Below are 27,113 nucleotides of genomic sequence, written 5' to 3'. Positions count from 1 at the left end.
ACGAACAGTGGCAGGGACATTGGGAATAGACCAGAGGGGACACATTAAGAAGATGCTGTTTAGGGGTTAGAATTGGAAGAATCTGAAGATTATCTGAATATTGTGGGGAATCAGGATGGCTCCTTGGTTTCTGACTTGAGCAACTGAGTTAATAGCTATGATATTTACTGATATTGGGACTACAGGAGGGAGAGAAGTTTTGAGGAGATGGTTGTGTGCCCAATTTAGGAGAATTTTAGTTTATGTCTTTTTGAAGGACAATACAGATAGAGGCTGTATATAGGTTTAGACCCAGGTACTAGGTCTGAGTTGGGACTACAGATTTAAGGGAAGGCAAGTTAATTGGTGTATGTGTAGACTGAGAAGAAAAAGAATTAAGACTAAACAACTTTGTGAGTCCAGGCAGAGAAATAAGTGTAAGCAAAGGTAATACAGAATGGGCAAAGATTATAAGCATAGAATTGAACCAGGAAAAGAGGGAGAGGGTGAAAGAGACAGAGAAAGCGAGAGCAAGAGAGACAAAGACAGAAGCAGAGACAAAGAGAGACAGAAGCAGAGACAAGGAGAGAGACAGAGTTGATATACAGTATTTCATATATATATAAGATATCCCCATGTCTGCACTATTTTCTCTTAAATGTTTTTCATCGCATGCTAGTTTTGAAATATTTTCTAAAATGTTATTGGTGCAAACATTCTCTAAAATGTTACACTAGTTTACCTCTGGTTTTTCTTTTACATCCAAGTTCAATTTATCTTTGCATGTGACGGCCTACTTTTAACAAAGAATCCAGGTTTATAGTGTTTGGATTTTATGGCATCAATAAAGTTTTAAAATATAGTTAAAATGACTGCTCTATAAAATTTCCCATTGTCTTGTAGTTTACATGCCCTTGTATTCTCTACTTAACATACCCCTCCCATTATTTCCTTGACATTTTCTTCTTTCTTTGCAACTGTTTTCAAATATGTGGCCTGTTTCTTCTATCAAGAAAAGATTTCACTATTTCTAATTTTAAACTTTTACTCCCTTACCCATCCTTTATATATATTTGTAAATGTAGCACAAATTTTCTAAGGTCTGGCAAGCCCCTACATACTAATGGAATTATATTAACAATAATAACCCAAATGTCATTGCTTTTTGAACATACCTCCTACATAAACCTTTGTCCTTCATCAAGTACCTCTGCCTATAATGCAGGAGGTGGGCAGGACATAACTGTTTGTCCAGCATCTCTCTGTTTGAGGAATCCACCACTCCGTGAGCATTGCGAGAGGGAGAATCCTACCTTGCACTGCAGAAGTATGAAAAAACTTATCACCCTGAACACTGGAAGCTATGGTGCAGTCATGCAACCTAACGTCAGTCAATCAGATACTCTTGCGGAGAATTCTGAACCTGGAGTGACTGACCAAAAGAAGCAGAGAGAGCTGAGAATGTGATCTACTGTCCAGTAGCAGTGGTCCAGTTGTAGGGTCCAGTTTTGAAAGCTGGCGGTCCTAGTAGTTGATAGAAGTCAGAGATACTCAACATAGTTATTTATTTATATTAAATGTCCTGTGTATGCAAAAATAGACTTAAACTGGATTAAAGATCTAAATGTAAGGCCAGAAACCATCAAACTCTTAGAGGAAAACATAGGCAGAACACTCTATGACATAAATCACAGCAAGATCCTTTTTGACCCATCTCCTAGAGAAATGGAAATAAAAACAAAAATAAACAACTGGGACCTAATGAAACTTAAAAGCTTTTGCACAGCAAAGGAAACCATAAACAAGACGAAGAGACAACCCTCAGAATGGGAGAAAATATTTGCAAATGAAGCAACTGACAAAGAATTAGTCTCCAAAATATACAAGCAGCTCACACAGCTCAATATCACAAAAACAAACAACCCAATCCAAAAATGGGCAGAAGACCAAAATAGATGTTTCTCCAAAGAATATATACAAACTGCCAACAAACACATGAAAGGGTGGTCAACATCACTAATCTTTAGAGAAATGCAAATCAAAATGACAATGAGGTATCACCTCATACTGGTCAGAATGGCCATCATCAAAAAATCTACAAACAATAAATGCTGGAGAGGGTGTGAAGAAAAGGGAACCCTCTTGCACTGTTGGTGGGAATGTAAATTGATACAGCCACTACGGAGAACAGTATGGAGGTTCCTTATAAAACTAAAAATAGAACTACCATACGACCAGCAATCCCACTTCTGGGCATATACCCTAAGAAAACCATAATTCAAGAAGAGTCATGTACCACAGTGTTCACTGCAGCTCTATTTACAGTAGCCAGGACACGGAAGCAACCTAAGTGTCCACTGACAGATGAATGGATAAAGAAGATGTGGCACATATATACAATGGAATATTACTCAGCCATAAAAAGAAACGAAATTGAGTTATTTGTAGTGAGGTGGATGGACCTAGAGTCTGTCATACAGAGTGAAGCAAGTCAGAAAGAGAAAAACAAATACCGTATGCTAACACTTACATATGGAATCTAAAAAAAAAAAAAAAAAAAAAAAAGGTTTTGAAGAACCTAGGGGCAGGACAGGAATAAAGACGCAGATGTAGAGAATGGACTTGAGAACACGGGGAGGGGGAAGGGTAAGCTGGGACGAAGTGAGAGAGTGGCATGGACATATATACACTACCAAATGTAAAACAGATAGCTAGTGGGAAGCAGCCACATAGCACAGGGAGATCAGCTCAGTGCTTTGTGACCACCTAGAGCGCTGGGATAGGGAGGGTGGGAGGAAGACACAAGAAGGAGGGGATATGGGGATATATGTATACATATAGCTGATTCACTTTGTTATACAGCAAAAACTAACACACCATTGTAAAGCAATTATACTCCAATAAAGATGTTAAAAAAAAAATGTCCTGTGTATGAACATGGCACCATATAGTCCATTCATTAGTAGTTAAGCATAGTCCTGCTGATTAGTGACATTTAGCATTTTTTCATATACCTCTTGGCCATTTGTATGTTTTCTTTGGAGAAATGTCTATTTAAGTCCTTAACCCATTTTAAAATTGGGTTATTAGTTTTTTTGTTTTTTGTTTCTCTTGAGTTGTAGGAGTTCCTTATATATTTTGTTGATTAACTCTTTTTTCCCCACCTTCCAAGGCAATTTATTGATTACTGTGTGCCAGCTACTGTGGGTTTTAGGCCTATAAATATAAATAAGAAACTCTCCCTGAAGCAAAGGGCTTAAAGCCCAGTTGGAAAGACATATAAAAAGATGATTACAACAGAATTTGATTGTCAATAAACCTTTGTTCTCTCTTTCCTTCCCTCAATCCCTGTCTTCCAAAAGTAATTATTGCTCACTGTATTAAGTTTTTTTACCTTTTGACTTCACCCATTTTTCCCACCAGCAACCCTTGCCTCTGGCAACCACCAATCTGTTCTCTGTATCCATAAGCTTGTTTGGTTTTGTTAAAAAAAATTGTTTTTAGGTTATACATATAAGAAAGTTCATACAATATTTTTCTTTGTCTGTCTGACTTACTTCACTTAGCATAATGCCCTCAAGTTTCATCCATGTTGTTGTGAATGGCCAAGATTTCATTATTTTTTTTATGACTGAATAATATTTGTCTGTGTGTATGTGTGTGTGTGTATGTGAGTGTGTGTATTTCAATTTCTTTATCCATTCTTCCATCAATTGATACTTAGGTTGCTTCCATATATTCTGGCTATTGTAAATATGATGCAAGGAATACAGGGGTGCAGATATCTTTTCAAGTTAATGTTTTTGTTCTTCTCTGAAAAATACCCAGAAGTAGAATTGTTGGATCATATGGTAATTTTATTTTTAATCTTTTGAGGAAACTCCATACTATTTTCTATAGTGGCTACAATTCCCACCAACAGAGCAAGGATGAGCATGGCCACATCGTTGCCAGTGCTTCTTTCTTTTCTTTTCCAAATCCATTAAAGTTTTAAATTTATTTTTTCCATTTTGTTTTTTTAGAAATTTTATTTAATATAGGAGTATAGTTAATTAATAATGTTGTGTTAGTTTCAGGTGTAGAGCAGAGTGATTCAGTTATACATATGCATGTATCTATTCTTTTTCAAGTTCCTTTCCCATTTAGGTTATTACAGAGTATTGAACAGAGTTCCCTGTGCTATACAGTAGGTCCTTATTAGTTATCTATTTTAAATATAGCAGTGTGTACATGTCAATCCCAAACTCCCAATCTATCCCTTCCCCTAACCCTTCCCTGCTGGTAACCATAAGTTCATTTTCTAAGTCTGTGTGTCTGTTTCGGTTTTGTAAATAACTTCGTATCATTTTTTTTAATAGATTCCGCATATAAGTGAGATTGTATGATATTTGTCTTTCTCTGTCTGATTTACTTCACTTAGTATGATAATCCCCAGGTCCACCCATGTTGTTGCAATTGGCATTATTTCATTCTTTTCAATGGCTGAGTTATATTCCATTGTACATATGTATCACGTCTTCTTTATCCATTCATCTGTCCATGGACATTTAGGTTGTTTCCATGTCTTGGCTATTATAAACAGTGCTGCAATGATATTGGGGTGCATATATCTTTTCCAGCCAGGTTTTTCTCTGGATATAAGCCCAGGAGTGGGGTGGCTGCATCATATGGTAACTCTATTTTTAGTTTGTTAAGGAACCTCCATACTGTTTTCCATAATGACTGTACCAATTTACATTCCTATCAACAGTGCAAGAGGGCTCCCCTTCCTCCACACCCTCTCTAGCATTTATTGTTTGTAGACTTTTTGATGATGGCCATTCTGACCCGTGTAAGGTGATACCTCATAGTAGTTTTGATTTGCATTTCTCTGATAATTAGCGATGTTGAGCATCTTTTCATGTGCCTCTTTGGCAATCTGTATGTCTTCTTTGGAGAAATGTCTATTTAGGTCTTCTGCCCGTTTTTTGACCGTTTTTTTTTGTTTGTTTGTTTTGTTTTTTTTGGATATTGAGCTGCATGAGCTGATGGTAAATTTTGGAGATGAATGCATTGTCAGTTGCATTGTTTGCAAATATTTTCTCCCATTCTGTGGGGTTTTTTTCCTTTTGTTTATGGCTTCCTTTGCTGTGCAAAAGCATTTGAGTTTAATTAGGTCCATTTGTTTATTTTTTGTTTTCATTTCTATTACTCTAGAAGATAAATCAAAAAAGATATTGCTGTGATTTATGTCAAAGAGTGTTATGTCTATATTTTCCCCTATATATATATATATACTATATATATACTGTATTTTATATATTTATATTTTATATATTATATATAATATATATTTTTATATATTTTTATATATTTATATATATAAATATATATTTATATATTTATATATATTTTATATATTATATATTTATATATAGTATATATTTATAAATAGTATATATTTATATATACTATATATATAATATATATACTATATATTATAGTATCCAGTCTTACATTTAGGTCTTTATTCCATTTTCAGTTTATTTTTTTGTATGGTACTAAAGAATGTTCTAATTTCATTCTTTTACATATAGTTGTCCAGTTTTCCCAGCACCATTTATTGAAGAGACTGTCTTTTCTCCATTGCATAGTCTTGCCTCCTTTGTCACAGATTAATTGACCACAGGTGCATGGGTTTATTTCTGGGCTTTCTATCCTGCTCCATTGATCTATATTTTTGTTTTTGTGCCAGTACCATATTGTTTTGATGACTGTAACTTTGTAGTATAGTCTGAAGTCAAGGAGCCTGATTCCTCCAGCTCCTCAGTGCTTGTTATTTCTTGTCTTCTTTAATAATAGCCATTCCAAAAGGTGTGAGGTCATACCTCATGTGGTTTTGATTTGCACTTTCCTGATGATTAATGACACTGAGCATCTGTTCATGTACCTGTTGGCCATCTGTATGTCTTCTTTGGAAAAATGTCTATTCAGATCTACCCATTTTTAAATCAGTGTTTTTGTTTGTTTGTTTGTTTGTTTGTTTTGCTATTGAGTTGTATGAGTTCTTTATATATTTTGGATATAGCCCTTTATCAGATATATACTTTGAAAATATTCTCTCCCATTCAGTAGGTTGTCTTTTCACTCTGTTGATGGTTTCCTTTGCTGTGCAGGTTTTTAGTTTGATGTAGTCTCACTTGGTTTTTTGTTTTTGTTGCCTGGGCTTTTGGTGTCATTCATGAAATTGCCAGGATCAATGTCATGAAGCTTTCCCCCTATGTTTTCTTCTCCTAGTTTTATGGTTTCAAATCACATGTCTAATTCTTTAATTCATTTTGAGTTATTTTTTGTGTATAAGATAATGGTCCAAGGACTTCCCTGGTGGCGCAGTGGTTAAGAACCTGTCTGCCAATACAGGGGACATGGGTTTGAGCCCTGGTCCGGGAAGATCCCACATGCCGCGGAGCAACTAAGCCTGTACTCCACAACCACTGAGCCTGTGCTCTAGAGCCTGTGAGCCAGAACTACTGAGCCCGCATGCCACAACTACTGAAGTCCGTGTGCCTAGAGCCCATGCTCTACAACAAGAGAAGCCACTGCAATGAGAAGCCCGCACACCGCAACAAAGAGTAGTCCCTGCTTGCCACAACTAGAAAAATCCCGCACCAGCAACGAAGACCCAACACAGCCAAAAATAAACAAATAAAGTAAATAAAAAATTTTTAAAAAGATAATGGTCCAATTTCATTCTTTTGCATATGGATATCCAGTTTTCCCAGCACCATTTGTTGAAGAAACCATGCTTTACTCTTTATATTCTTGGCAGCCTTGTCGAACATCAGTTAACTATACATGTGTAGATTTATTTCTGGGATCTTTATTCAGTTCCGTTGGTATACATGTCTGTCTTTATGCCAGTACTATGCTGTTTGATTCTTTTAACCTTTTTATGTATTTTGAAATCAGGAAGAGTGATGCTTCCAACATCATTCTTTTTTCTAAGGATTGACTTGGCTATTTGTGGTCTTTTGTGGTTCCACGTGAAATATAAAATTGTTTTTTCCTACTTTTGTAAAAAAATGATATTGGGATTTTGATGGGGATTGCACTGAATCTGTAGATCACTTTGGATAGTTTGGATGTTTTAGCAATATTAAATCTTCCAAAATTGATGAATATGGAATATCTTTCCATTTGTTTATGTCTTTTAAAAATATTTTCATCAATGTTTTGTAGTTTTCTGTAGACTGGTCTTTCACTTCCTTAGTTAATTTTTTTTAAGTATTTTATTCTTTTTGGTGCTATTGTAAAGGAAATTATTTTCCTAATTAGGCCTTACATTACATTGACTGAATACTTTCCCAATGGGAAAATGTTCCTTCAAGCACAGACTTTGTGTCAAACAAGGCTGGAAGCAATTTCAATTTTGTCATTTACTACCTGAGAGACTTCTTATAATTACTAAACATCTTTGAGCTTCAGATTCCTCCTTGTAAAAAGCATTAGAATAATACTTTCATGGAAGAAACACTGTGAAAATTACAGATAGCATATGCAAAGCATGAAGCCTAGTGTATTAGTCAGCATTATCTAGAGAAAGAACAAATAGGATTCATAGGCCTAAAAACCAGGAGTACCAAGTGTTAGGAGAAGATGGATGTCCAACTCAGTCAGGCAGAGAGCAAATTCAATCCTCCTTCACCTCTTTCTTCTACTCAGGCTCTCAACATGTTGACTGGTGCTTTGGGAGGGCCAATATGCTTTACTGAATTCACCAATTCAAATGCTTATCTATTCTGGAAACACGTTTGTAGACACACCCATAAACAATGTTTAACCAGATATCTAGGCATCCCAAGGCCCAGTCAAATTGACACATAAATTAATCGTCACATCTGGTACTGTTTTTGATCTTTTGATGTTGTAGCTATTTCAGCCTAAGTGTTTATCCATTTGTGTATCCCAGTTAGAACAACCCTACAAGAGAGTTCTTAGCTGATGTTTGGCAATCCCAGCAACTATTTACCAACGCATTGAGTTTATTATTTCATCAGCCCTGGTTATTAGATAGTATTTCTTTATATCTGACCACAATCTTTGTCTCTTTATCTATTACTTGTCCTAGTCCCACTCTTTAAGGTCACACAGAACAAGTCTCATTTCTCTATGATGTCCCACTCATCAGTCATTTAAACACAGTGCTCATGTAATCCTAGAGCTCTTTCAGTCCCACATGAAGTTCAAGACAAATCCAAGATTAGCATTTGGCCTTGCAATTCCTAGGCCTCAAATGCATATTTGAACAAATAATTCTTGGCTTCCTCTAGGCCACAGTTGCTCCCCACCAATGCCTTGTTTCTCTGGAGCACTGCAGTCAGCCCTTCACTAGCTATTCTTTGTATTTTAATACATTTTTAGACCTTTTTTTTTTTTTGGCTGCAAATGAGACAGATTCTGTTCCAGTGTTATTTTTCAGAAAATATGATGGGCATGGTGGTATGATTTAGTTGACATCTAAGAGACCAGAACTTTTTGGAACACTCAGGTGCAGCCTGGATGCAAACCACTCCCTCAGACAATCACCCAGCTCTGAACATTGCAGTAGTATACTTCTATTTAATTCCTTCAAGTGCCAATAATTCTTGTACTTGAAAGTACACTGCTAGCACAAAAAAGTTGCAAATGACTATTTTAGGACTTGAATCTACCCTGCCTTAGCAAGGCCTGTCAAAGCCAGTTCCCTCTCTAGCAACCTGATAGTCCCCCCGCGCCAGCATCTTCCTTTTAAAACCCAAACACCAGCTTTTCAACCTGCTGGCTCAATATTTTCATGCTCACATTTAATGTATTTTGTTACCTTTGGCAAGATCTTGATCAATATTTTCTTATTTTGAGGCAGCCGTGATCTACTTTCATGCACTCTTGGGAATGTTCTACTCTCTCATATGATTTCTACTTCTACTATTGTTTATGAAAAATAGATGCCATGAGGATGCATTTTTTCATTAATAGAGGAGTTATGTAAAATTTAAATGAAACACATAAACAAAAATACTTTTCAAGTTACTACAAACCCATGTTGGAAGGATATAAACAATTCTATTAAATATTATTTTTGAATCCAATTCTATAATAAGAAGTTATTGGAGTCTACCAAGGAGCAAGTGTGGTCTCAAATTACATATAATAGAATTAAATCAACGGTAACTGTAAGAATACTCAAGAATAGAAAGTAATAAGCAACAAGAATACATGGGATGTGTTTCTCTGAGATGAGAATGAGTATTCACAGGGGATGGTTTAAAAATGAAGTAAAATTTTAAATTAAAGAAGGGGGGGATGGGGACGATGACACAGGAAGGACTGGATGCTGCCGATTAGAGCACCTGCATTTGAGCTTTATTTACTTAAAAGGCATTTCTTAGGGAAAAAAAAGAATAAAATAAGAATAAATGAAATGCTTCTCTTCCTTTGTTAGCTCAGTATTTTCATATACTCAGAGACAAACATTTTTATTCCCTCAATAGCCTCCTAATTACTACTAAGAAGGCCTGTGTAGATAATAGGATAAGGATTTGAAGATGAAAGAATAATAAAAAGAAAATGTTATATTTACTAAACTACAGGGATATGATGTAATTTATTAAATTATAACGAGAACATGAGATAAATATCAATTGAAATAATTTTTTCCATTCAAGCAAATATTAAGTATGTAGGACCCATTTGCCAAGAGGGCAGATTCCAATATACCACTGGACTTACTGAATAACATGAAAAGTGTAGTGAATTGGGGTAAATTACATCAGTTTTTAGACATACACCATGACAAACCATACAACTTGTGTTTGAACAAAACTCCCACGAGCATGCCCATTTCTAAGACAGTGTTGCTTCCTATGCAGGACAGAGAAGTCATTTTAGTTAAATTTCCACTCTATTCAACAAGTCATTGCCTTGTGGGAACATTTATAAATATCATCTCCATTATTCTCATTGTTCCTTATAGCAATACAGGTTAAAAAAAAAAAAAAAAGAATTGAAATGTAAGATCCAGGGCCAAGATATAAGACCATTTGAAGTATAAAATGTAGCATATCCCAAAAGAGGAAGATTTTTAGGACACAGAGTAGGAACACAGCAGAGGATCCATGTAGGCTTCTCAGTTTTCAGGAGAAATCAAAAGGTAAACAAAGCAAGAATAAAGAAAGAGAATAGTGTCAGTGGGCTGCTGGTATAAACAAAACTCTTGAAAGATCAGCAAAAAGAAAACCTAAATTGTGAGAGAATAACAATATTACAGGAGCTAAATATTAAAAGGAAAACAAGCAAGAAGAGTACTAAAATGAAGGTTAGTGCAAAGGCAGGACCAAGAATGTGAAGGAAAAACATGATAACATAATGTTGCAAGAAAGCTTCCCAGTGTAGGATATCTTTAACTTCTGATTAATATGTTTTGCTTCTAAGATGAGTATATATAACACTCTCTGAAGGTGAACTTTTCATGAAAATAAACCAAGATAATGATGTATTATTTACCCCCCAAGTTGTAAATATAGGCTTTGAAAAAGTAGCCTGCAGCTATCACTCCTTAAGATTCCTGGGGGACAGGTGGGTGTCTCAAAAAGTGAAAAAAAATCTACAAACTAGTATGTTAAGATTTAAAAAAAGAGCAGATGAACTTGTAAATGTGCATTTTATTGATACATTGATTTTAACAGTTTGGTAATGCACTGATAGTTTTATAGATCTATTTTAAATCTAACATATTCAAAAAATGACAAACATTATTGGGGCCAAAGAATATGTTGTTTCCAACTTCATTACAATCTAGTCATTTTTCTAAAGTATATTTATATGTGCCTAAAATGTTTGGGGCATATAAGAACATCAGGTTTATCTGCATTTATAGAATACATTCATAAATTAATTATCGATAGTTTAATCATGTTAATTCGAATATAAATTTGAATGCATATTATAAATTGCTTCTAGACAGAAGATAGTTAAAATATTTTATAACAAGATATGTGTTCCATTTGCTTGGCATTTTCAGGGAGTGTAGTACTCTACTTAGGTGAATAGTCTAGCCTTTCCCCTTTAGAAGTTGAAACTTTTAAATTTTAATCACCTTTGAAGCAAATCTTTCTCAAATATTATGTTTTTGCATATACCTTAACCTTTTCTGGATAGCTCAGGGTCATTATTAGGAAAATCAATAGCTGTGCTGGGTTGCAATACTCTGCTGTCATCTGGGAGACTGATGACTGCTCCCACTATAACAAATGACCCTAGACGACTCTGGTTTTTAAATTTCATCTGTACATTTTTTGTACTTTTCCCCTGTCCTAAACCCCTGTGAGGCTGTCAGCATGCCGGCCTCTAGGAGTCTCCATCCTCTCCCATCCCTCCCTCACATAAACCATTGCACGCATCTTCTTCTAATTTGCTGCTACATTTTACCCTAAATGGGAGACTCTTATTAAATTGAGGGAAGATAGGGGAAGAGGGAGGAAAGAAGTTAAAGTTAACAAATCTGCAAATATTATTTGTAAAATGGATATTCCTGCACATACTTGAAGGTAGAAATGATAGGAAATGCCCTTGTTGCAGTGGGTTATACTTCACTTCAAGTATAATAATACTTGCTTCATCTCCAGAGAAACCAGATGGCTGCATCAGAAGATTTTTCTCTGTAAGTTTTATGGAAACGATTGACTCTCACCCTCAGAGATTGGGAGCAGAAGTCAGAAGTATCTAATCCTTCTGGGAAGGATCATGAGGGATCTGGCCTGGAGAACCTTTCTGTTCTTATGGGCTAGCCCTGAGGGAAGAGATCCTTTTGGGAAACAGCACCCTCCAATATCAGGTCACAATGCCAAAGGACAGGTTTCTCTAGGTAAATGCAAGTCCCCTGCTGTAATATCCTCAGATATGTCATGGAGGTAGGGGAGTAAAAGAAAGAAAGCTCAGTGGAAAAATTTTAATCAAGTCTTTACCTTTTATTTACCTTCATAAGGTTCATGTCAGTTTGAGCTTCCTATATATTGTTTAAAACTTTTTTGTTTATTGACTCTTCATGTTGTGTTAAGTATTTGGTTTACCATCAGTAATCAAATTTAAAATATAAATTTTTCAGAATTATCATTTTACCCATTAACTGTTTAATGAAAGGAATCAAACTTTCACCTATTGTAAGAAAATTTAAAGAAGCCATCCTAATGTAAAAGAGAAAGAAAGAGAGAGAAAGTGGGAGTAGAAATCTTATTAGCAATGTATAATTAATAATTGAATAAAATTTGATTTTCATTTCCTTTCCATTAAGCCTCCTAAGAATAAAAGAATAATAAACAAACTCATGCTCTCTTATACTTTACCAAGTACCATATGTCCATGTTAATTAGAATGCCTTCACATTTCTTTGAGAGAACACACATACTAGTTCCTTTGTTTTAAAATAACATTCTGAATTTGCATATTTTCCAATATATCCCAGGACCTTTTTTTGGTTTTTGGGGTTTTTTTTGGCGGTACGCGGGCCTCTCACTGCTGTGGCCTCTCCCGTTTCGGAGCTCAGGCTCCAGACGCGCAGGCTCAGCGGCCATGGCTCACGGGCCCAGCCGCTCCGCGGCATGTGGGAACTTCCCGGAACAGGGCACAAACCCGTGTCCCCTGCATCGACAGGCGGACTCTCAACCACTGCGCCACCAGGGAAGCCCATATCCCAGGACCTTTCTATCTCTCCTGTAGGTTTGGCCTCATTACTTCTGTTCTCCAACTCTCTACTGACTTTCTATACTAGAGGTAGAGAAATCAAGAATGTCTTTGTAAGGCTTTTGAAAAAGATTAAAGCAAGCATGAACAAAGACAGGAGTTATAAGACAGGGTAATTATTAGTTCAAGAAGTATGTAGGTGGTACCGTCAATGGAACTTGGGAGGTGGAGCTGGTGGGGTGGGGGAGGTTTACTGGAAGATACCGTTTTCTTGACTAAGTTTACTAGGCTTTCAGTTCCGGAAACCTGACCAACAATGAATCACTGCAGTGAAAACCAGACTACAGGGAATGGCCACAGAAAGATAAGAACTATATTCTGGACAAAGTGTCACAGTGTAGAGGTTATTGAGAGAAAAACAGGTATGGGAACTCAGAACAGGGACCCATGAGGTTAACAACGAGATTTAAGACAAGAACAAAATGATTACAATTATAATACAAGGTAATCTAGGACAAGATTCTGAAGCCAAATTGATGCTGCAGCTCTAAACTTCTGACCTAGAGCATTCTGAATTAGGAAGTAGATGTGTTCCAGGGTTTCAATTCTGTTTGAACTTCTACATAGGGATTAAGGGGTTCCCATTGTTTGCTTCAAGGAAGGAACTTAGGCATTCATTCAATTTATATTCACTGAGTGCTTCCTAGGTACCAGAACCATTCTAAGATCAAGAATTAGCAGTGGTTCAAATTATCTGGCCTCTTGAGAAGTCTCCATTCTAGTGGGTGGACACTGACAATAATCAAATAAACAAATGGACACAGAATGCATTTTCAGTTATAGTCAGTACAATAAAGTACAATAAAGAAAATAAATTAGGGCTTCCCTGCCAGTGCAGAGGACACGGGTTCGAGCCCTGGTCCGGGAAGATCCCACATGCCGCGGAGCAACTAAGCCCATGCACCACAACTACTGAGCCTGCGCTCTAGAGCCCGCGAGCCACAACTCCTGAGCCCACGTGCTGCAACTACTGAAGCCTGCGTGCCTAGAACCCGTGCTCCGCAACCGCAATGAGAAGCCCGTGCAACACAACAAAGAGCAGCCCCCGCTCACCGCAACTAGAGAAGGCCCGCGCTCAGCAACAAAGACCCAATGCAGCCAAAAATAAATAATAAATAAATAATTAATTAAAAGAAAAGAAAAGAAATCAGAGGAAGGGAATGGAGAATGTCAGCAGGTGTTATTTTGGATAAGGTTGTCAGGTAAGAGTTTCCTGAAGATTCTTAGATGAATATCTCAAAGTAAGAAAAAGGAATATGTGGTTATTTGGAAGACAAGTAGTCTAGGAAAATGAAATGACAAATTCAAGATCCCAAGTAGATGAGAATGTGCTTGTTCTGTTTGAGGAACAGAAAGGAAGCCAGAATAGCTAATATAAATAGGCTGACGACAGTATAACTTCCCATTTTGTTATAACTAATAACAAGTATCAATTTCTGTTTTTACTGATCCCTAAAAATTCATACTTTGTGTCTTTAAGAATTAATTTTTATGGAGAAAATCCCATGCAGACAAGATATGTTGACCACTTGATCCTAATTTTTATCTTGCTGTTACATTCATACACATACAGCCCATAACAGATCTAAGACAGCCGATTATTATATAAAGAGGGACTAACTGCTTCGCATATTAAATTTTAACCTAATGTTATGAATGATTTTCCATAATTGTCAGAGTTTGAAGCCTTCAATAAGGAAGAGCTTTCATATGGTATGAATCTTATATGGTATGAATTCATATATATGAATCTTACATGGCACAAATTCATATGGTATGAATCTTATACAACATGATTGCTTTTAAATATAAGGACAGCAGGGTATTTTTGAGAACTGTTACTTCAGTTACAGTTTGACCAATTTTTTTTTTTTTTTTTTTAGTTTGACTAATTTTTAATCAAAGCACTCAATGTATCTGTATACTTTGCAGCACGATCAATGGAAGCCTCAACGTTTCAGATATTGTTTTGTGCACAGGATGAATGAAAGTTGCAGTTTATAAAAACAATTCATAAAACCATCTACATCTACTGTAAGTTTGTTGGAGATTGAGATCAATGTTCTGAAATACAGTATTTAGTAATAAAAATTAGGACACACCTTTCCTATTTTTTGATGATTTCTATTCCCCCTGAGAGAAATAAAAGATCTGTGGTTTATCAGATTCTAGACTCCACTGTCTATTAGATCAGAAATATGGATAAGGAAAGAATGTCTCAGGAAGTTTTATTTTTCAGATTTGAAATTCAGATATAAAAATAGCTTTTGTAGAGTAGGATGTTAGGTTATAGTTTTCAAATAACTAATGTATGAAACAAGTCTCTGAAAAAAGTTTGACAGGAAGGGGACATTAGGGCATCACTGAGAATAACTGGAGTAAATGAAACTTCTCCTTTAGGAAGGTCTATATGTCTAATCTAAGACTAATGGCAAGAGCCATTGATCATCACTATGTTGATGCTATTTTAGAGAAACATGAACCCTCATGCAGAAGACTGTTGTAATCAATTTGATCAAGAATCGATCGTGTGGAATGAGTGAATTTACTGTCTTTGTTAGTCATGGAATTGTAAGATCCAGTAAATATTTTTCAATATATATTCACAGCTGCAGCAATACACAAATAAACATTATAAAATATTTATTATCAATATTGTTATCCATTTTTGTCCACTCAGAAAAACAACTCAGAGGCGAAAATATTCACCCAATCAGCAAAGGCAAATAGGTTCTGCTTGTTGAAGTAGTGAAGAGAAATATAAGTAAAAATTTTAAAGTCATGCAGGTTTTCTTCCCACTAAATGAGGGGCATGATATTTATTTCATGTGAAATCTCAATTTGTTTCCGATAAAAATTTATAAAGGATGTGTACAGGAGTTAGAAAATCATTGTAATTAAAGACACAAACTTGAGGGAAATTAAGGAAACCTCAAATATCACAGTTTTGGAATCCTCAGCTTTACCTAATATCATTATGGGTTGTGAGAGAGTCAAAGAAGTGAGTCTTATGCCCAAGAATACTGGCTTTATTTTAATGATATACTCCAAAAAGGTTGGTCCTGTTCCTTTCAGCTACACTGAACAAAAAAATATAGAACTAACAGGAAACTGGTTAACATTGCAGTTTAGGTAATATTTTCCTTGACTTCGGACTTCAAGTTATAATTTATATGATAATATTAAATTAGTTAATTGATTGGTCTGTTCCTTCTAGTTCCTTTTGGGAAAAAAAGAGTACTTAGAAATAGGCATTTGCATGACATACTTTGGAAAAAGCTGGGCTTACAAAAGTCCCAAACCAAGAGGGAATTTTATCACATTTTAATGCACAGTAACACTTCCAGTCTTAGTGCCATACACAGGAGCAAAGCAGCATGCAAAAATCATATGCTCTCTGCAAATACCTTTGAACACATAATGAACCACTTACAAAAAAAACCTCTGGCATTGTAATATCTCAAAGGGGTGTAAAACTTCACTAAATGTGTTTTTCCTTTACTGGTCAAATAAACACATACTGAATTTTATGTGCAAGTGTTTAGTGTTTCTAAAATGAACACCCAAATGCACGGCTTAGAATCTTCCACAATAGGAAAATTGCCAAAAGAAAAAGAAGAAAATATCAAAAGAAAAAAAATCTTACAATATGTAATAATAGCTGGACCCTTTTAACTGCAAGCTCCAAGAATCTACTGTTGTTGTGGAGGTTATTACTTACTTAGTAAAAATTTTCTCTTATAATAGAGTATAAGGGAAAGAGAAACAATGACATTTTATCTCTTTTTTGGTCTCCTGGAATGAGAGCAATCTTAGCATCAATTGAAGCATTGATCTGCCCTTCAGGAAATATTTACATTTCAGTGGATAGAAACTTGGACTGATAGAAGAATGGTTTTTCTGAAGACTATTTATAGTACTAATAATGATTTTTTATTGGATTGATCATCTCTCTGTCACCAGTGCTATCTTGATTGGAAATAGATTCAAAATTTCAATAATAAATGCCCAAAGGTCATACTAAAAAAAGTAGATGTGGATTTTAGTTAGTAAAATTAAATGGATTTATGTAAAATTTGTTGTATCTCTTCTCTCATCATAGGAGTTATCGGCTTATTTTCCTAGAAAATTATTTGTCCTTAATACTTAAAATTTTATAGGATTGTATGTGCTATACCAGGAAGAACAGCACTATGTACAGTTGTGAGAAAACTTGAATTTCAGAGTCCTTGTAATAAAATTGTTTAAGAAACTATGTGGGCTGTTTACAGTTGGCTCAAGTCCATATACATTAAGGTCCATGAGTAGGACAAACCACAGTATCAAGGTGAAGGTGAGTGCCATATTTGCACTATATTCTACAGATGCCCTAATAACTTGCTGGGTTTGATTTGGTCCTCTTAAAAACTGAAGGACTATTACAATTGAGCTTACATCTATTTAAAGAAAACCTTTAACTTTAAGAAACTTTAAGGGTTTCTTCAGTAGATAGAAAGATAGCTTTGTTTCGATTTAAAAGCAGAACAGCAAAATATGATAGCAAATGTCACAACAGAACTGCTGCTCTGGAATATGACTGTGGATGATCTCACTAGATGAATTAAATGAAATAAGAGTGCAGGTGCAGCTCAGGGGACATGGGTTTGTTAAAGATGTCATTCAGAACGCAGGATGAGGCAGTGGGAGTGGTCAGTGACTGGGTAATTCAGCACTTCAGACAGTTCCCAAGGGCACTGCTTCCTTCCAGGTACTTAGAGTACTTAACCTTTAGATAACCAAACCTACTTATTTAATTCTACCTCGCAGTGTCACATTTATACCTGCATGTGACCTTAATCCCAAAGGAATTGTCTGCATTCATCCACAGAGCTCTGTGGTCTGTGTTTCACATGAAGCCTACATCTTCAGTCCTGACAGGAAGGTTCATGGTGTTCTTCCTGGTACTTGAGGTTATGTCAGGCTTGTCACTAGGCCTTGTTATATTAACTTAATTTTCAACCTGACTGAATATGAAAAGATGAAGATGAGGTCATCCAAGTCATGGAAGAGTCTTTACCAACACCTGATGGTCCATTAGAGTCAAGTCCTCTGGGCCATTTACATGCAGAGCCATTCAGCAGCTGTTGTATAACAAACTGAAATGAGGTGCTCATACTAGATGAGGGGTTGGTGATGCAGAAAAAGCCTTTTAAGAATCTGCTAAAATTCTGCCTAGCGGCATGTGGCCTAACTGTAGAAGGTAACACAAGCATATTAAGGCCTTCCTTGCAGCCTCTGGTGATAACAGAATTGTTCTTCTGGAGCAAGGACTTTGGGCCAGTTTCTAAGAAGCAGAACTACAATTCAGGATAGTCTAACTCGTTTCTAATCAAAGGACAAATTCCAGATTAAAATTAGAATTATTGACAACAAGACAGAAGTATATACATACGTATATCAGTCTTACGGATCCTACATGGTTAACAGGTCTGTGACCTTAATGCTCAGAGGAACTTAATTTCTTTTTAATTTCTTTAGTGGATTCACAGATATCAGAAATGAATTTTCTAGCCTGGCTGAGAGCTCTAAAGAGTACTGAGAAAGCATGAGAATGATCTAGCAAGGAGGAGGAAGGACAACAATGGCCCAAAACACTGCAGAAGGGAGAACATATAACAGAGAAACTGGTATTTTATTATTTTATGAGAGAGTGATATCACGAAAGTTTGACAAATATGAAAGCTCTGAGGTCCTTCTTTAACTAGTTGAGTAGTACATGATTGTTACTCTGTATGTTCTTAAAGCACCAACAGCAGAAAAGGCATTCCCTAGGCTTCCTTGATGAATAACACATTAATAACACAACTCAGGTAGCTCTGAGTCTGGAGCTAGTGATTAATACTGAAGGAACAGCAGTGATTTTTATTAGAAGGCCAATTCTACTGGTTCCTCAGCTGTAACTGTTGGAAAATCTGAAGATTCTGAGATTTGAGAAGGCTCCCTAGGTGTCCACCCAGATGGTTATGCGACCTGAGAAAAAAGCTTCTTATTTATCCAAGTACACAGTATGTATCTGTAAATAATAGTATTGATTCCCCAGAGTCATGTGTGTAAATCAGCCGTATTATTCAAAGATCAGCTCTATGCATGCTTGGGCAATTAACAATTTGGCACCAATTTAGCCAACTCTACTCTCAGTGCTGAAAAAACGTCTGAAGGAGATTCAGGATAACCCACCCCGACTCACAAAACTTGGTTATGTTTGTATGGTTTCAGGAAACTTCCCTCAAAATTTAACTGAAACCTAAAATTTAAGCTAGGCTTTATTTTTAAATATTGATATTAAACTTCATGACATCTAGTTTATCATGAGAATACAGGAAATTTAACATGAACATGGGATTTAATTTTTTCACTTTCTATACAGTTAATACAATCTTTATTTAACAAAAAAAAGAAAGGAAAGGTCATATTTGTTAATCATGCTACTCTTGGAATGCTTGTGGATATTAAGGCATTTGTTCTTTGCTACATATATATGACATTTAAATACGGTAACTAAATACAAAGGCATTATTATTAGCAGACATGTAAACTAATGAATGCCACTAAATCATGTTGCAAAGCCCACGGGAAAACATACTACACAACTTATTGTCAATTTACTCTGACTTCTTTGATATCATTATTTTCTATATTTATAAGTTATTTTTCATAGATAATTTAAGGCAGCTTATATGATCAACACAGCTTTTTCATTTAACTGCTATGTATAAAACAGATAAGCAACAAGAATATATTGCATAGCACACAGAATTACAGGCATTATCTTGTAATAACTTTTAATGGAGTATAATGTATAAAAATACTGAATCACTATGCTGTGAAAACCTGAAATTAATATAATACTGTAAAACAACTATACTGCAATAAATATAATATTTTCAATCAATCTTCACTATCATTCATTTTTGACAATTAGAAGAGGAAACAACACTCATATAAAACCATTTTCTTTTCTTGGGTATTTTTGCCTATGTCCTATGAATGTGGAAATAAGCAACTAAATGTCTGACCCATAACTTAGGCACATGTGTCAGCCTAAATTGCCTTAGGAGTGTGAAGTAAAAAGGGATTTTAATACTTCTAACAACTTAAAAATACGGAGTTCTTAAATAACTATAGTCCACTGGGCCTCTACAAGTAAATGAAGGAGGAAGAGGAGGGCCAGCTGTTACAAACCCAGTTTGGTTGCTCATGGTGGACCTCTGACATTTGATGGGCTAAGCAGCAATGCATATGAGTTTTGCTTTTAATATCACTCACTATTAACTGCAGTTCAGTAACACTAGATTCACCTTTGGATGTAATAATACATATAAATATAGTTTACACGTACAGTAACTGTGACATAAGAATAAAGGTATTATTTTCTACTGTTTTTTAGTTATATTACTTTAAAATTTCATTATACAGACACAGATCTGTAACTTCATCAGACATAAACTACATACATGTAGATGTTACTTGAACATATACATGCAAGCATGTTATTTATTTGTATTTTTCAACGCTATCATTTCTCCTCTTATGGATAAGACTACTGAGGTTCAGAGATACTCACTGGGTTACTTAATATTCATAGTGGGTAAGTAGTAAAGCCAGGTTTGGAACTGAAGCAGATTCTGGCTTAGGTTACAGTGCTTTTTCCACTGAATCATATGTCCCACCTTCAAGGTTTTAATTTCATTTGTTCATGTTTGACACAGGCACACAAGGAAACGTGTGGTAGAGCTTTGGAGTTCACCCACAGATCATATTTTCCTACACCATCATTTTGCATGACAGGCAAGTAAAGGCAAGTGAAGTGAAGCAACCGGAGAAAACTACACAGAGGTAGTGACAGGACTGGAACTCAAGCCCTGTGCTCTTTAGATGCTACCTAGAGATGAAGATAATTTATCTGGACGATCACAGCTTAGCCTCAGGATATCCTGATCACAAGAATACTTCAATGGGTATGTACGTACACATTTCTCTTGGCATCTTAAGAGTAGAATTAACACAGATATATTTTAATTTTTCTTTACAAAATACACTTCTAAAGTGACCTCATTAAAGCTCTCAAACCAAAACAACAGCACATTAGTAATCTGGTGTTCTAATGCATTTCAGACAAAGGAGAAAAATGTGATGTGATGAGAAATAAATTCAGCAGTAGTGCTGTGCTTACCTTCATAAGTCCCACTTTCTAGGAGAGCACCACTTTTCTCCAATTCCATAAAATCTTCAACAGTGATGAAAATATAGTCCACTCCAGGAACCTCACCCTCCTTATGTGGCCTTGTGGTGCCTGAATAAGGAAAATTAAAAACAAAAGAAAGACTCTAAGTGATTTGTTGCTGAACTTTAGAAATACCACCATACTTCTGAATATTCAATAACACTTGTTTGTACATCCTGCGAGTTGGCAGTTTGCATTTGTCCTTCTGTTTGTTTGGAAACAGAAAATAGCAGGGGGTTAAGATTAAAGTAAACATACAAAGCATTTTTCTTCATCAAGTTTATAAAGAGTTCATTGCCATGGAATGTGGCTGCATAGGTTTTTCAGTGAAAAATGCAGACCATTGTGCCCTTTTTGAAGAGGTGGCTTGAATATTGGGCCAGGAGTCTGCTAGCTCAGGAATTTACATATCTCTCTTCCATGAATGGACCTCTATTGTTCTGTAGAGTGCTTTGCTATGACATAAAATACAATGGAGAATAGAAATGTTAGCAAAATGTCAATTTACCTTTATACTTTCATGATCTGCTCCTTTATGGGGGGGAGGTTGTTGCCATTTGTTAATTTTGTGCCAAATAATAGCTTATATTTGATTTAAAGGATAAGAAAGGCTTTATTATTACTTAAAATTAAATAACTAAATAATAATTAGAATTGAGTAATAATTAAATTAGTATTATGTTAGTAATATAGTATCCTTCCTCCCTCCTTCTCTCCATCCCTCTTTCTTTCCCCCTCCCTTCCTCCCTTCCTTCCTTCCTTCCCTCCCTCCCTCCCTCCCTCCCTCCTTCCTTCCTTCCTTCCTTCCTTTCTTTCTTTCTTTCATTATTGCCTTTAATTCTGACTGAATTGGGAGGTGACACACTCCAAGGGATTACTGCATGGGTCCACCACTCTTGTTTCCTGCATCACCTATAGAGTAAACAGCTTCTGTGACCAGGGTGACAGGAACAGCAGCCTGTGGCTCAGTACAGCTCCACTGGAGAAGTCAGTCTCCCAGACCTGCTATCCAGTTTGTGAGGTGGGAACCAAAACAGAGACATATTAAAGGCTGTGGGTTTGTTTTCTGGAATACTTCCTTCCCTGAACATGCCTTAAGCTTCTTTTCTTTTTCTATGCCACCTACATAAGACATTTTGCATGTCGGATTGGAATTTTCGTAATGCATACATGCAAATAGTATGCAGAAGTACACAGAAGGCAAATGTGTAAACAAAGTATTAGTACACTGGCAGGCTTATTCACATGTATACTATACTATTCTCTATAAACTAAACAAAAAGTATTTCAAACCCTTAAATTTATTTTCACTCTCCAAAATCTTTATCAACTAGGCCATGTAATAGCCAGTCAGTTCTCCTTTTAGTCTATTAGGATCAAATCTGGACTGCAAATGAGAGGCCTAAACTAATATCAGAATGTACAATATGTTAGGGAAATTCATTTTTGGTAAAAATCATTAATTTCCATTGAAAACATTTCTTAAAATTTGAAGGCATTATGTTCTAAAATTAAATTTTACAACCTTCTTTGGGGGTTGCAAAACAATTTTTTCCCCATAGTCATGTTTAATGACTTTCCCCTGAATTTGTTATTTTATTTTGTTTAACTGAGTCACATTTTATAATATTCCCTACTGCTTTTAATGTTATAAAATATAAACCTCCCACACCTAGTATGCATAATGTTGTCAAATTAATGTTTCTATGAGAACCTTAACTTTCAATATCCTGACTATTATATGCTTAACCCTTGTGAATTAAAAGCACATTAACATGGTTTTCGGCAATCAATTTGTTTTTCTGTTTCTTTAGAACACACTCTAATCATTGAGAAAAATCACATAACACAGTTTCAATTTTCCTTCCTAATTTATCTGCATATTTCAGAAGCTACACGCTTTGATTAATTAACTGCCTGCAGTGCAGTAATGCATTCCCAGCACAATGTGAGCACAAGACCACGAGCTTAAGGGCAATTTCCAGGGCTGCTGACTTGACTAGAGTGACTCGCCTGCACCAAATTCTAGTGAGCGTGTTTGGGGTTGTGCTCTTCTTGCAAGGACCATGAGTACTTTGGTTCACTGGTTGTTTTTCCATCTACGTCTTACATCTCAGGCCAATGTGACTGACTTTCTGCCTTAGGGATTCGGCCTCCCCTGTGGCTGCATCAGTGTCACCTGTTGCTGTTGACCTGCTTGTTGCTGGCTGCCCATTTGGACTGGGGGTTCGCCTACCTCGCTGTTGCCTGAAGAAGTTCTACACTACAATCTTAAAAGCTGCATTTCCCATCTTTGACATCAATCTTCCATCCTTTTCTCTCATTCTGTTCTTCTGTCGAATTATAACCTCCAGTCTCCTGATGGCTCCTAATTTCCATGATGTTCCCCATATTTGACTTCATTTGCCTTTCTACTAAGGGACTGGGAATCTAACATGTCTTCTTTCCTTTAGTTCATCTTCACCATTTTCCACGTCTTAACAAGTCTCCAAGTTCCCTATTGGCTATTTCATTCAGAGACTGCAGCTGCTATAGAAAACCATGAACTTTCACTGACAAAGTACCCTACAGATTTAGGCTTTCTAATGTTAGTTTTGCTGTTGTTGTTGGACAAGTTTTTGTTTATTCATTTCAGTTTTTTTTTAATTGAAGTAGAGTTGATTTACTATGCTGTGCCAATCTCTGCTGTACAGCAAAGTGACTCAGTTTTACACATACACACACTCTTTTTAAAAATTCTTTTCCATTATGGTTTATCCCAGGAGACTGGATATAGTTCCCTGTGGTATACGGTAGGACCTTGTTGTTTATCCATTCTAAATGTAATAGTTTGCATCTACCAATCCCAAATTCCCAGTCCATGCCTCTCCCTCCCCCCTCTAATGTTAGTTTGATTCAACTGATGCATGGCAATCCTTTTAAAAAGTGTCTTCTTCCCTCTTTGACCCACCATGTTCTAATACTCAAGGGCTTTGACTTTTCAGCAGAAGACATTAGCTCATTCTCTTTCTGGTAATATGAGAGATACTCTGAATTAAAATTCCTTAAAGTTTCCTAATTTCTACCTCCTTCATCTGCATTATCTTATCCTTAATTGTAATCATCCATCCATCTTGCTAAGACTAATCCCTTCTCCTCTGCTTTCTTTCAAAGTCTAGTTTTTATTTTTTATCAAAGTTATACAGATATTTTACAGATTCTACACTTCTACAAGGTTTGTTATTCTACAACTCTATGTTATTTTTTTTAAGTAGACTGTCATCACCCCACACACACACACACCTTTCATTTTATCCAGCGGTAAACACTTTTAACTCTTTTAGCTGATTCTTTTGTTTTACCTTCATGTCTTTAAATAATTTATCAATACTTATGATGGCTCTTGTTGTTGTTTTTTATTTTAGTCACTATTGATTGTGATAAGAAAATGAAGATTTAGCTGTTTTTGCCCACACTTCTTCACATCACTTCCTCCTTTTTCCCTTCTCGCATTCTCCCAGTAGAACAAACTTATGTTAGGTTACTATTTAGCATTTACAATAATAATACTATGTAAATCTATTTCCAGCAGAACCGTGTACTGTGCTGATTAATTTTCCATTCTTGTGTAATTTTTTGTTTACTCTAAATTTAATGTTTTATTTTCCAAATTTCCACATACTGATCAATATTTCAATTAATTAACCCTCTCCTTGGATAAACAAATCTCCTCTCAGAATATACAAATATATTTGATATTTTGTCAAGTTTATCCTACTGAAGAAATTTCTCCTGGAGCCTTCTGACCTGCTCCAATCTGGACTGTGTTGGCCTATCACACAGCTGCCATCCTGGGATCACCTTTTGCCGTCATCCTGGGATTCACCTTGCCTCTTCCCTGTGTTGTAACCCCCCTTTCCCAGATCCCATATCTCTTTTTGTAGTCCATTCCCTCATTTTGGCAGAACACAACTGTCAGAAACTTTCTGTCAAAAGTTGCGTGGGAGCTACATTTTTGAGGCTTTGCATGTATGAAAATGTCTTTATTCAACCCTCACGGGTAGCAAATCTGACTTGGCATTTCAGGAAAATATAATGAAAACATATTATTTCCATCCTGTTCCTCTGTTAACATCACCACCACTTTTCCTGTCATGCATGCCCTGAAACTTTCCCTCAGGGTCACATTTGAGGTCTCCCTCATTCTTTTATTCCCTCACCAAATAGCTGGCAAATTCTATGCCCTGTAACTCTACAATGTCATCCTTCTCTTCTGCACTATCTCTGCTCAAACACTGCCCTCCTGGACTAAGAAACTGCTACTTCACTGGTGTGCCTGCCTCCCCCTCTTAGTTTATCATTGCACTACCCGATTAGCCCTGGTACAGCATGAGGCGTATCACATACCCTCTCCAAAGGGCTTATCTACCCAATCTCTAGTCAAGAAACTTGGCTGAAAAAGGTAAGGAGAGGAAAATACTGTTAGTTAAAAAGAGTCAGAAGAGGCTCAGATTCTGTTATTGACAATAAAGTCAACTCTCATGATATGCCAGGTTACAGAGTCTCTCTAGGGGGACCTGCCTTGACGGAACATGTGAGAGGACATAATACAAGAATTTTCTGCTTCAGAAATATTTTCCTTCCTGTACTGCCATGTGTCAATCTCCTTTCCTTTTAGCCTAAATTTTCCACCATTGGAATTACTCTTCAGTTTAGCCAAAATAGAAACTACCTTTAAAACATATGCTATAGTAGATAGGAATGTGAGCCATGGAATCAAACTGTCTGAGCTTGTTGATGCTATGAGCAATATTTTGAGGAAGGTTCTTCATCTCTATAAACTCTAGTTTTCTTACCTGTAAAATGGAAATAATACTAGTAGCATATTTAAAAAGTTAATTTGAAGAAGAAATGAGATAACCCATATACTTAAAACAATGTCTGGAAAATTTTAGGCACTCAGAAAGGATTATATGTTAAGTACTCTTATCTGAAAGAACAGAGATGACATCATGAATAGTTGTTTTTTCCTCATGAATTTTTAAGATTTTTTTTGGATGTGGACCATTTTTAAAGTCTTTATTGGTTTTTTTACAATGTTGCTTCTGTTTTATGTTTTGTTTTTTTAGCTGCCGGGTATGGGGGATCTTAGCTCTCCAACCAGGGATTGAACCCACACCCCCTGCATTGGAAGACGAATTCTGAACCACTGAACCACCAGGGAAGTCCCCCCAGGAATTCTTGCCAAAAATATTAATTGAGAACGTATTATGTGATATTCAAGCACTATTCAAGATACCTGGTATATATCTTTGAAGAACACAGAATAGAATCCTTTCCTTCATGAAACTTACTTTCTAACGAGAAGAGACTAAACAAAGAAAATTTTTTTCTAAGTTATATAGTATTCTGTGAAGGGCTAAATCCTATTAAATGACCATAAATCAAATCATTAGCACCTATGGACTATTCTGTGGGACAATTACTGAGATTTTTAACCGTTAGCTTAGACAATACAGAACAAAAGTTTGAAGAGAAAGACTGTAAAGGACCTGAAGGGAAGCAAAAATCTGCAATACTTATGGGCTGCAGGCTTCAGAGGAGTGAATGACAGCTTGGCTAGAGACCTCTGGGAATCAACAGGAGTTCCACAAAGAACCTGGTTATATTTTAAAAAGAATCACTAAATTCCTAGAGAGAAACTTCACTTATTTCACGTACTGCTTGGTCTAGCTTAAGTCAATTGACTTATACACTGGTGTCCAAATACAGGTATTTTTGAACTTCCAAGGTTATTTTTATAGGGTTGATAAATATGACAGTGCATGGTGGGTTCTGATGACTGGTAAATGTGCACACACATAGACACATATCACCCCTCATTTTTAAAGGAAGAAGGTGGAAGGCATCGTGTGGCAAAAAGATTCTTAGAACTGAAATTCAGAACATCTGCTTTTTATTTTTGTTTTAATATTTTAGATATGTGGTTCTGGGTTAAAACAACCTTTAGCTGATCATCAGTTTTCTTATTATGCAGTGAGGTAAATACTGGATATAGAAGGGTATTATAAAAAGTAAAAACACGAGCACTATGGCAACATGATTGCATTCCTCCTTAGTAATATTAATACACTAC

The sequence above is a fragment of the Delphinapterus leucas genome, chromosome 9 (genome assembly GCF_059928025.1).
Source record: "Delphinapterus leucas isolate spDelLeu-1000000601 "Yukka" chromosome 9, BTC_Dleu_Yukka2, whole genome shotgun sequence".
NCBI lineage: Eukaryota > Metazoa > Chordata > Mammalia > Artiodactyla > Monodontidae > Delphinapterus > Delphinapterus leucas.
This window is presented reverse-complemented; position numbering follows the sequence as displayed.